Below are 8,634 nucleotides of genomic sequence, written 5' to 3'. Positions count from 1 at the left end.
CCTCCCACAGTCCAAAGATGTGCAGGTTAGGGTAGATTGGCCATGCTAAATTACCCATAGTGCTCAGGGATGTGTAGGTTGGGGTGGATTGGCCATGCTAAATTACCCCATAGTGTTCAGGGATGTGCAGGTTAGGGTGGATTGGCCATGCTAAATTACCCATAGTGCTCAGGGATGTGTAGGTTGGGGTGGATTGGCACAGTGACCAGAACTGTGCAAGGTGCTCCGAGTGTGGTCTAACTGAGGGATACGGAGACCAGAACTGTGCACGGTGCTCTGAGTGTGGTCTAACTGAGGGATACAGAGACCAGAACTGTGCACGGTGCTCTGAGTGTGGTCTAACTGAGGGATACAGAGACCAGAACTGTGCACGGTGCTCCAAGTGTGGTCTAACTGTGGGATACGGAGACCAGAACTGTGCATGGTGCTCCGAGTGTGGTCTAACTGAGGGATACGGAGACCAGAACTGTGCACGGTGCTCTGAGTGTGGTCTAACTGAGGGATACAGAGACCAGAACTGTGCACGGTGCTCCAAGTGCGGTCTAACTGAGGGATACAGAGACCAGAACTGTGCACGGTGCTCCAAGTGTGGTCTAACTGAGGGATACAGAGACCAGAACTGTGCACGGTGCTCCGAGTGTGGTCTAACTGAGGGATACAGAGACCAGAACTGTGCACGGTGCTCCGAGTGTGGTCTAACGGAGGGATACGGAGACCAGAACTGTGCACGGTGCTTCAAGTGTGGTCTAACTGAGGGATACGGAGACCAGAACTGTGCACAGTGCTCCGAGTGTGGTCTAACTGAGGGACAGGGAGACCAGAACTGTGCACGGTGCTCCGAGTGTGGTCTAACTGAGGGATACAGAGACCAGAACTGTGCACGGTGCTCCGAGTGTGGTCTAACTGAGGGATACAGAGACCAGAACTGTGCACGGTGCTCCGAGTGTGGTCTAACTGAGGGATACGGAGACCAGAACTGTGCACGGTGCTCCAAGTGTGGTCTAACTGAGGGATACGGAGACCAGAACTGTGCAGGGTGCTCCGAGTGTGGTCTAACTGAGGGATACGGAGACCAGAACTGTGCACGGTGCTCCGAGTGTGGTCTAACTGAGGGATACAGAGACCAGAACTGTGCACGGTGCTCCAAGTGTGGTCTAACTGAGGGATACGGAGACCAGAACTGTGCACGGTGCTCCGAGTGTGGCCTAACTGAGGGATACAGAGACCAGAACTGTGCACGGTGCTCCAAGTGTGGCCTAACTGTGGGATATGGACATTCGGTCCTCCTGCCAATCCTGGACGTCTATCCTTACCTACACCACCGATGTGTAGTGCCCCACAGTTGTCTCTCTATACACCTCCTCCCACACGCCCCCCCGACACCCACCAAAGGACACACATACACACCCAATCAGCACCAATTTCAGATCTTTAATGTTTAATAGTGAGAAAAGTGTGTTTAAATTTGTGTTACATCACAAAGACAGGTTCTCTCATTGCTTTTAGACTCGTAGCTAGTGCAAAGCTTCAACACAGCACAGAATTAGACTCGTTTGTGTTTCTCTCTTTCAACGTTAATATTCCATTAATAGTGGATGATGTCCACGAGAGGTTAATTCCCGATTTACCGTCACGAGGGGATGTGGTGGGCGCTGGTACTGTCCGTCACTGGGAGCGACTGGGGGGGAGGGGTAGTTGACTGTCACGGTGCAGTGGGGTGAGGGGCCTGAGGTGTTGAGGTGGCTCTGCTCTGGTTTACTGACAGCTGGACGGTTGGGTCTTGCCGTATGCCCAACACCCATCGACCGAGCCGTCAGGGCGAGGATTTCCTCACCTAGGTATGGTCTGGCTGAGGGATACAGAGACCAGAACTGTGCACGGTGCTCCAAGTGTGGTCTAACTGAGGGATACGGAGACCAGAACTGTGCACAGTGCTCCAAGTGTGGTCTAACTGAGGGATACGGAGACCAGAACTGTGCACAGTGCTCCGAGTGTGGTCTAACTGAGGGATACGGAGACCAGAACTGTGCACGGTGCTCCGAGTGTGGTCTAACTGAGGGATATAGAGACCAGAACTGTGCACGGTGCTCCGAGTGTGGTCTAACTGAGGGATATAGAGACCAGAACTGTGCACGGTGCTCCGAGTGTGGTCTAACTGAGGGATACAGAGACCAGAACTGTGCACGGTGCTCCGAGTGTGGTCACCAGCGCCCAATCTACTCAGGCCTGGAGCCCAGCACCTCATGGAGCCCAGTGTGAGAGGGGTTGTCCGCTGCATTCAAACCATTTGCCTGAAGCAGAGGTGAAGGAGGAAGGGGGTGATTGGATCCAGTCTCGCTGCTCTCTCTCTCTCTCTCTCTCTCTCTCTCTGAAACGTCTCACTCGCTCTTTCTCTCCAACCTCCCCACCTTCACTTGGGGATCACGCCACCTGCCATCCTGGTGCGATCCCAAATTCCGCCCCCATCTTCCCCCTCCCACTCCCCCCCTCATCCCAGTCTCCTCCTCCTGCCCCCCCCCCCCCTCCTCGCCCCACTCCATCCGGTCAAACATGAGGCTGGAAAATCCACTTTGGAGTGGGGTGGGGTGGTGGAGGGGTGTGTGGGGCGATGGGGAGAGGGCGAAAGGTGGGGTGTGGAGGTGAGCCACGGGGCAGAGATGGGTGGGGGGCAAGGGGTGTGCGTCTCGGAAGAGAGAGAGAGCAGAGCCGGCGAATGGAGGGCGCTTCGAAGAGAGGGCCGCGGCGCGATGCGGCAGCAGGGGCTGATGGGTAACTGGGCATGCGCCTCTCTGTGGGAGCTGGCCGGGGTCAGTATTGGGGGAGGGGGGAAGTGGGGGGGTGAATGTCAGTACGCGGTCTTTATTTGGCACGGTGAGGGGCGGGGCGGGGAAGAGGGAGTGGGCGGCAGAGCGAGGGAAGGAAGAAAGGAGGGCGGTGGGTGAGCGAGAGAGGCGGGGGAGATGGTCGGTTCATTTGGCGTTGGGTCCTTTCTTCCGCTTGGCGTTCCCCTGGCCGCCTGGGGCTTGCCTGGCCTCCGTGTCGCTGCCAGTGTCGGAGTCGGTCAGCGTCATCTCAATGGTCATGAGGACCCGCGGACCGCCGGCGGGTGCGCGCCCGCCCGGTGCCCGCGGCAAGGCTGACCGCTATTTCTTATCCCGCTTGGACTCGGAGAGTTTGCCTTTCTTCTCGCTGCCCGCCTTGCCGCTCTTGCTCTGGTCCAGGGTGGCGTAGAGCACAGGTCCCTGCGCGGGGGCAGAGACACAGACACGGAGGAACCGGCGAGTGGGTTGGGAGCAGCACCGCCCGGGAGGATGGCGCAGCGCTAACCGAAACCTCTCCCAACCAGCCCCAGACCCGCTCACTCTCCTGCGTCCTCTCTCTCTCGCGCTCTCACTTGCTCTCTCTTGCACTCTCACTCTCTCTCGCGTGCTCTCTCTCATTCTCTCTCGCACTCTATCTCACTCACGCTCTCTCTCGCTGTCATTCTCTCTCTCTCGCACTCTATCTCACTCACCCTCTCTCTCGCTTGCTCTCACACTCTCTCTCTCTCTTGCACTCTCTTTCTCCCTCTCTCTCTTGCACTCTCTCCCTCTCACTCACTCTCTCCCTCTCACGCACTCTCTCTCTTGCGTGCTCTCTCGCACTCTATCTCACTCACTCTCTCTCTCGCTTGCTCTCACTCTCTCTCTCTGGCACTCTCTCTCACCCTCTCACGCACTCTCTCTCTTGCTGTCACTCTCTCTCTTGCATTCTCTCACCCTCTCTCTCTTGCGCTCTCTCTCTCTCACCCTCTCACTCTCTTGCACTCTCTATCTCACTCAATCTCTCCCTTGCTCTCTCCCTCTCACTCTCTCTCTCTCTCTATCTGTCTCTCACTCTCTCTCTCTCACTCTCATTCTCTCTCTCTCTCTCTCTCTCCCTCTCTCCCCCTCCCCTGCTGCCCAAGAGAGCTGGCAACAGACCGTTTCCCCTTCCCCCGTTGGGTTCTCTGCTTCCCAATCTCACCACCCCATCCCGTTCCCTCTCACCGCCCTCCCCTGCGGTTCTCCCTCCCTGTCCAATCCAACTCCCCTCCCTCCCCAACCCCTATCGCCCTTGCTTCCAATTCCGCGCGCCACCCCCCCCCCCACTCAAATCCCCTTCCGCTCCCTCCAGTCCACCCCAACCCCCTCTCTCTTCCAAATCAACCCCCCCTCCCCTCAGGCTGCAGTCACGCAGCCCCTCGTATTCCCTCCCCCTCACCCCCATCTCCCTCCCTATCAATCCCCACCCTCAACCCCACCCTCTCCAGCCTCCCACCTTCCCAACTCCCATTCCAAGCGCACATTCCTTCCAACGACACTCCACATCCCCTCCCCCGCAACCCCACCCAGCCAGGGGGTCTCTTCCCCCTCCCCCACCCTCGCATTTCCCCTCCCCTCCAATCCCACCTTGGATTCAGTGCCTCCCACCTGCCCAACCCTTTCCCATTGCCCACGGCCTTACCCCAACCCCAGCGATGGCCCCACCCCTCAGCCCCGCTGTGTCCCTGAGGCGCCGGGAGCCGCCCCACCCTGGCGCTGACCCCCCCCCCCGGACAGACTCAGTGCGGCCCCCTCCTCCCTGAGGATTTGACACTTACTTTGCTGACGGTCCCGGGTTTGCCACCAGCCTTACCCCGTTCAGCGGCACTGCAACACAACAGAGAGCGGGCACACAGGGGTCAGCGTCACTGCACAGGGCGGGGTCCCCGGGACCCTCAACCATCCCCCGACACGGCCCGTCACCCACAGGGCACGGGGCTGGCACAGCCACCAAACTCACCAACATGGTTCACAGGGAGTTAGATACCACCGGGGAGGGAGTTACAGACTGGGATCTAATCGAGGGGTTCAGGGTGGGTTATATACAGAATAACAGATACTCCGGGAGGGATATACAGACTGGAATCTAATCGAGGGGTTCAGTGTGGGTTATATACAGAATAACAGATACCCGGGAGTGAGTGACAGACTGGAATCTAATCGAGGGGTTCAGGGTGGGTTATATACAGAATAACAGATACCCCGGGAGGGATATACAGACTGGAATCTAATCGAGGGGTTCAGTGTGGGTTATATACAGAATAACAGATACCCCGTGAGTGAGTTACAGACTGGAACGTAATCGAGGGGTTCAGGGTGGGTTATATACAGAATAACAGATATCCGGGAGGGAGTTATAGATTGGAACGTAATCGAGGGGTTCAGGGTGGGTTATATACAGAATAACAGATACCCGGGAGGGAGTTACAGACTGGAATCTAATCGAGAGGTTCAGGGTGGGTTATATACAGAATAACAGATACCCCGGGAGGGAGTTACGGACTGGAATCTAATCGAGGGGTTCAGGGTGGGTTATATACAGAATAACAGATACCCCGGGAGGGAGTTACCGACTGGAATCTAATCGAGGGTTTCAGGGTGGGTTATATACAGAATAACAGATACCCGGGAGGGAGTTACAGACTGGAATCTAATCGAGGGGTTCAGGGTGGGTTATATACAGAATAACAGATACCCCGGGAGGGAGTTACAGACTGGAATCTAATCGAGGGTTTCAGGGTGGGTTATATACAGAATAACAGATACCCGGGAGGGAGTTACAGACTGGAATCTAATCGAGGGGTTCAGGGTGGGTTATATACAGAATTACAGATACCTGGGAGTGAGTTACAGACTGGCATCTAATCGAGGGGTTCAGGGTGGGTTATGTACAGAATAACTGATACCCCGGGAGTGAGTTATAGATTGGAACGTAATCGAGGGATTCAGGGTGGTTTATATACAGAATAACAGATACCCCGGGAGTGAGTTACAGACAGGAATCTAATCGAGGGGTACAGGGAGGGTTATATACAGAATAACAGATACCCCGGGAGTGAGTTACAGACTGGAATCTAATCGAGGGGTTCAGGGTGGTTTATATACAGAATAACAGATACCCCGGGAGTGAGTTACAGACAGGAATCTAATCGAGAGGTACAGGGAGGGTTATATACAGAATAACAGATACCCTGGGAGTGAGTTACAGACAGGAATCTAATCGAGGGGTTCAGGGTGGGTTATATACAGAATAACAGATACTCCGGGAGGGAGTTACAGACTGGAATCTAATCGAGGGGTTCAGGGTGGGTTATATACAGAATAACAGATACCCGGGTGGGAGTTACAGACTGGAATCAAATCGAGGGGTTCAGGGTGGGTTATATACAGAATAGCAAATACCAGGGAGTGAGTTACAGACTGGAATCTAATCGAGGGGTTCAGGGTGGGTTATATACAGAATTACAGATACCTGGGAGTGAGTTACAGACTGGAATCTAATCGAGGGGTTCAGGGAGGGTTATATACAGAATAACAGATACCCCGGGAGTGAGTTACAGACTGGAATCTAATCGAGGGGTTCAGGGTGGTTTATATACAGAATAACAGATACCCCGGGAGTGAGTTACAGACAGGAATCTAATCGAGGGGTTCAGGGTGGGTTATATACAGAATAACAGATACCCCGGGAGGGATATACAGACTGGAATCTAATCGAGGGGTTCAGTGTGGGTTATATACAGAATAACAGATACCCGGGAGCGAGTTACAGACTGGAATCTAATCAAGGGGTTCAGGGTGGGTTATATACAGAATAACAGATACCCGGGAGGGATCTACAGACTGGAATCTAATCGAGGGGTTCAGGGTGGGTGACATACAGAATAACAGATACCCCGGGAGGGAGTTACAGACTGGAATCTAATCGAGGGTTTCAGGGTGGGTTATATACAGAATAACAGATACCCCGGGAGTGAGTTACAGACTGGAATCTAATCGAGGGGTTCAGGGTGGGTTATATACAGAATAACAGATACCCAGATTATTCTCTGCCTCCATACTTTCTTTCTCTGTTGATTTGTCTCTTCCTCGAAACTTCTTTCCCTGTCTCTGTCATGCTTTCAATGCCTGTTTGTCTTTCTCACTTGTTAAAAAATCTTTTTCTCTTCCCTCTCTCTGTCCATGTTTCTTTCGTTCTCTCTCTCTCTGTTCCGTTCTGTGTGTGTGTCTGTCCATCTGCCTCTCTATTTTCTCTCTGGGTGCCTGTCATTTGTGTGCATTCTCTGTGTAAACCTGTATCTGTCTGCATCTCCTCAACTCTCTCGTTATTTCTCTCTCTCTCTCTCTCTCTCTCTCCTTCTCAGCTTGGCCGTGAACCTATTGTCTCGCTGTCTCTCTCCCAGTTTGTACCTCTCGCATCCCTTCCCTCTCCATTACTGTGCGTGTCTCACTGCCTGTGTCTCTGAGTCCTTTTCCGCCCGGTCTCTCATGTTTCTCTGTTCTCCCCCCATCTCCCTCACTCTCTTAACCTCACCTCTCCCTTTGTCTGACTGTCACACTCCCCGAGCTCTGACTCCCTCACACAGTCTCTCTCTCTGCCTCTCATTCTCTCTCTCTCTCTCTATCTCACTCTCATTCTCTGTCTGTCACTCTCTCTGTCCCTCTGTCTCTCTGTCTCTCTCTCTCTACCTCACTCTCATTCTCTATCTGTCTCTCTCTGTCCCTCTGTCTCTCTCTCTCTCTCTCTCTCTCTACCTCACTCTCATTCTCTATCTGTCTCTCTCTGTCCCTCTGTCTCTCTCTCTCTCTCTCTCTCTCTACCTCACTCTCATTCTCTATCTGTCTCTCTCTGTCCCTCTGTCTCTCTCTCTCTCTCTCTCTCTCTACCTCACTCTCATTCTCTATCTGTCTCTCTCTCTCTCTCTCTCTCTACCTCACTCTCATTCTCTATCTGTCTCTCTCTGTCCCTCTGTCTCTCTCTCTCTCTCTCTCTCTCTCTCTACCTCACTCTCATTCTCTATCTGTCTCTCTCTGTCCCTCTGTCTCTCTCTCTCTCTCTATCTCACTCTCATTCTCTATCTGTCTCTCTCTGTCCCTCTGTCTCTCTCTCTCTCTCTCTCTCTCTCATTTCTCACCTGGCTCCTTTGAAGAAAATTGTCTCACTCCGAGCTCTCCTCCTGACAATGTAACGGAACAGATATAATCCTCCGACAACCAGCAGGACGATGCCCAGGAAAGTGCCAATTATTGCTCCTGAGACTACTCCAGCACCAACAGGGGGAACTGTGGGCACACAATGGTTCAAAGTCAGATGGTCCCTCAGTACTGACCCTCCGACAGTGCGGCACTCCCTCAGTACTGACCCTCCGACAGTGCGGCTCTCCCTCAGTACTGACCCTCCGACAGTGCGGCACTCCCTCAGTACTGACCCTCCGACAGTGCGGCACTCCCTCAGTACTGACCCTCTGACAGTGCGGCATACCCTCAGTACTGACCCTCCGACAGTGCAGCGCTCCCCGAACTAACACACCCCCTCACACTGACACTCCCCCTCACACTGACACTCCCCCTCACTAACACACCCCCTCACACTGACACTCCCCTCACTAACACATCCCCTCACACTGACACTCCCCCTCACTAACACACCCCCTCACACTGACACTCCCCTCACTAACACACCCCCTCACACTGACACTCCCCTCACTAACACTCCCCCTCACACTGTCCCGCCCCCACTAACACACCCCCTCACACTGACACTCCCCTCACTAACACACCCCCTCACACT

General features: G+C 54.1%; 1 long non-coding RNA gene across 1 annotated transcript; it reads right to left on the bottom strand.

Annotated features, from left to right (window-relative positions):
- Positions 1-2,497: 2,497 nt before the first annotated feature.
- On the bottom strand, positions 2,498-8,120 carry LOC132814494 (uncharacterized). The gene is made up of 3 exons (XR_009644423.1): positions 7,979-8,120; positions 4,622-4,670; positions 2,498-3,242 (listed from the first exon to the last, which is right to left on the bottom strand). It is a non-coding gene; the product is annotated as an uncharacterized LOC132814494 (long non-coding RNA).
- Between the last annotated feature and the right edge of the window lie 514 nt (positions 8,121-8,634).

This window comes from Hemiscyllium ocellatum, unplaced genomic scaffold, assembly GCF_020745735.1.
Source record: "Hemiscyllium ocellatum isolate sHemOce1 unplaced genomic scaffold, sHemOce1.pat.X.cur. scaffold_847_pat_ctg1, whole genome shotgun sequence".
Lineage (NCBI taxonomy): Eukaryota > Metazoa > Chordata > Chondrichthyes > Orectolobiformes > Hemiscylliidae > Hemiscyllium > Hemiscyllium ocellatum.
Note: the sequence above shows the minus strand (reverse complement) of the source record. Positions and strands in the feature narration are given on the sequence as shown.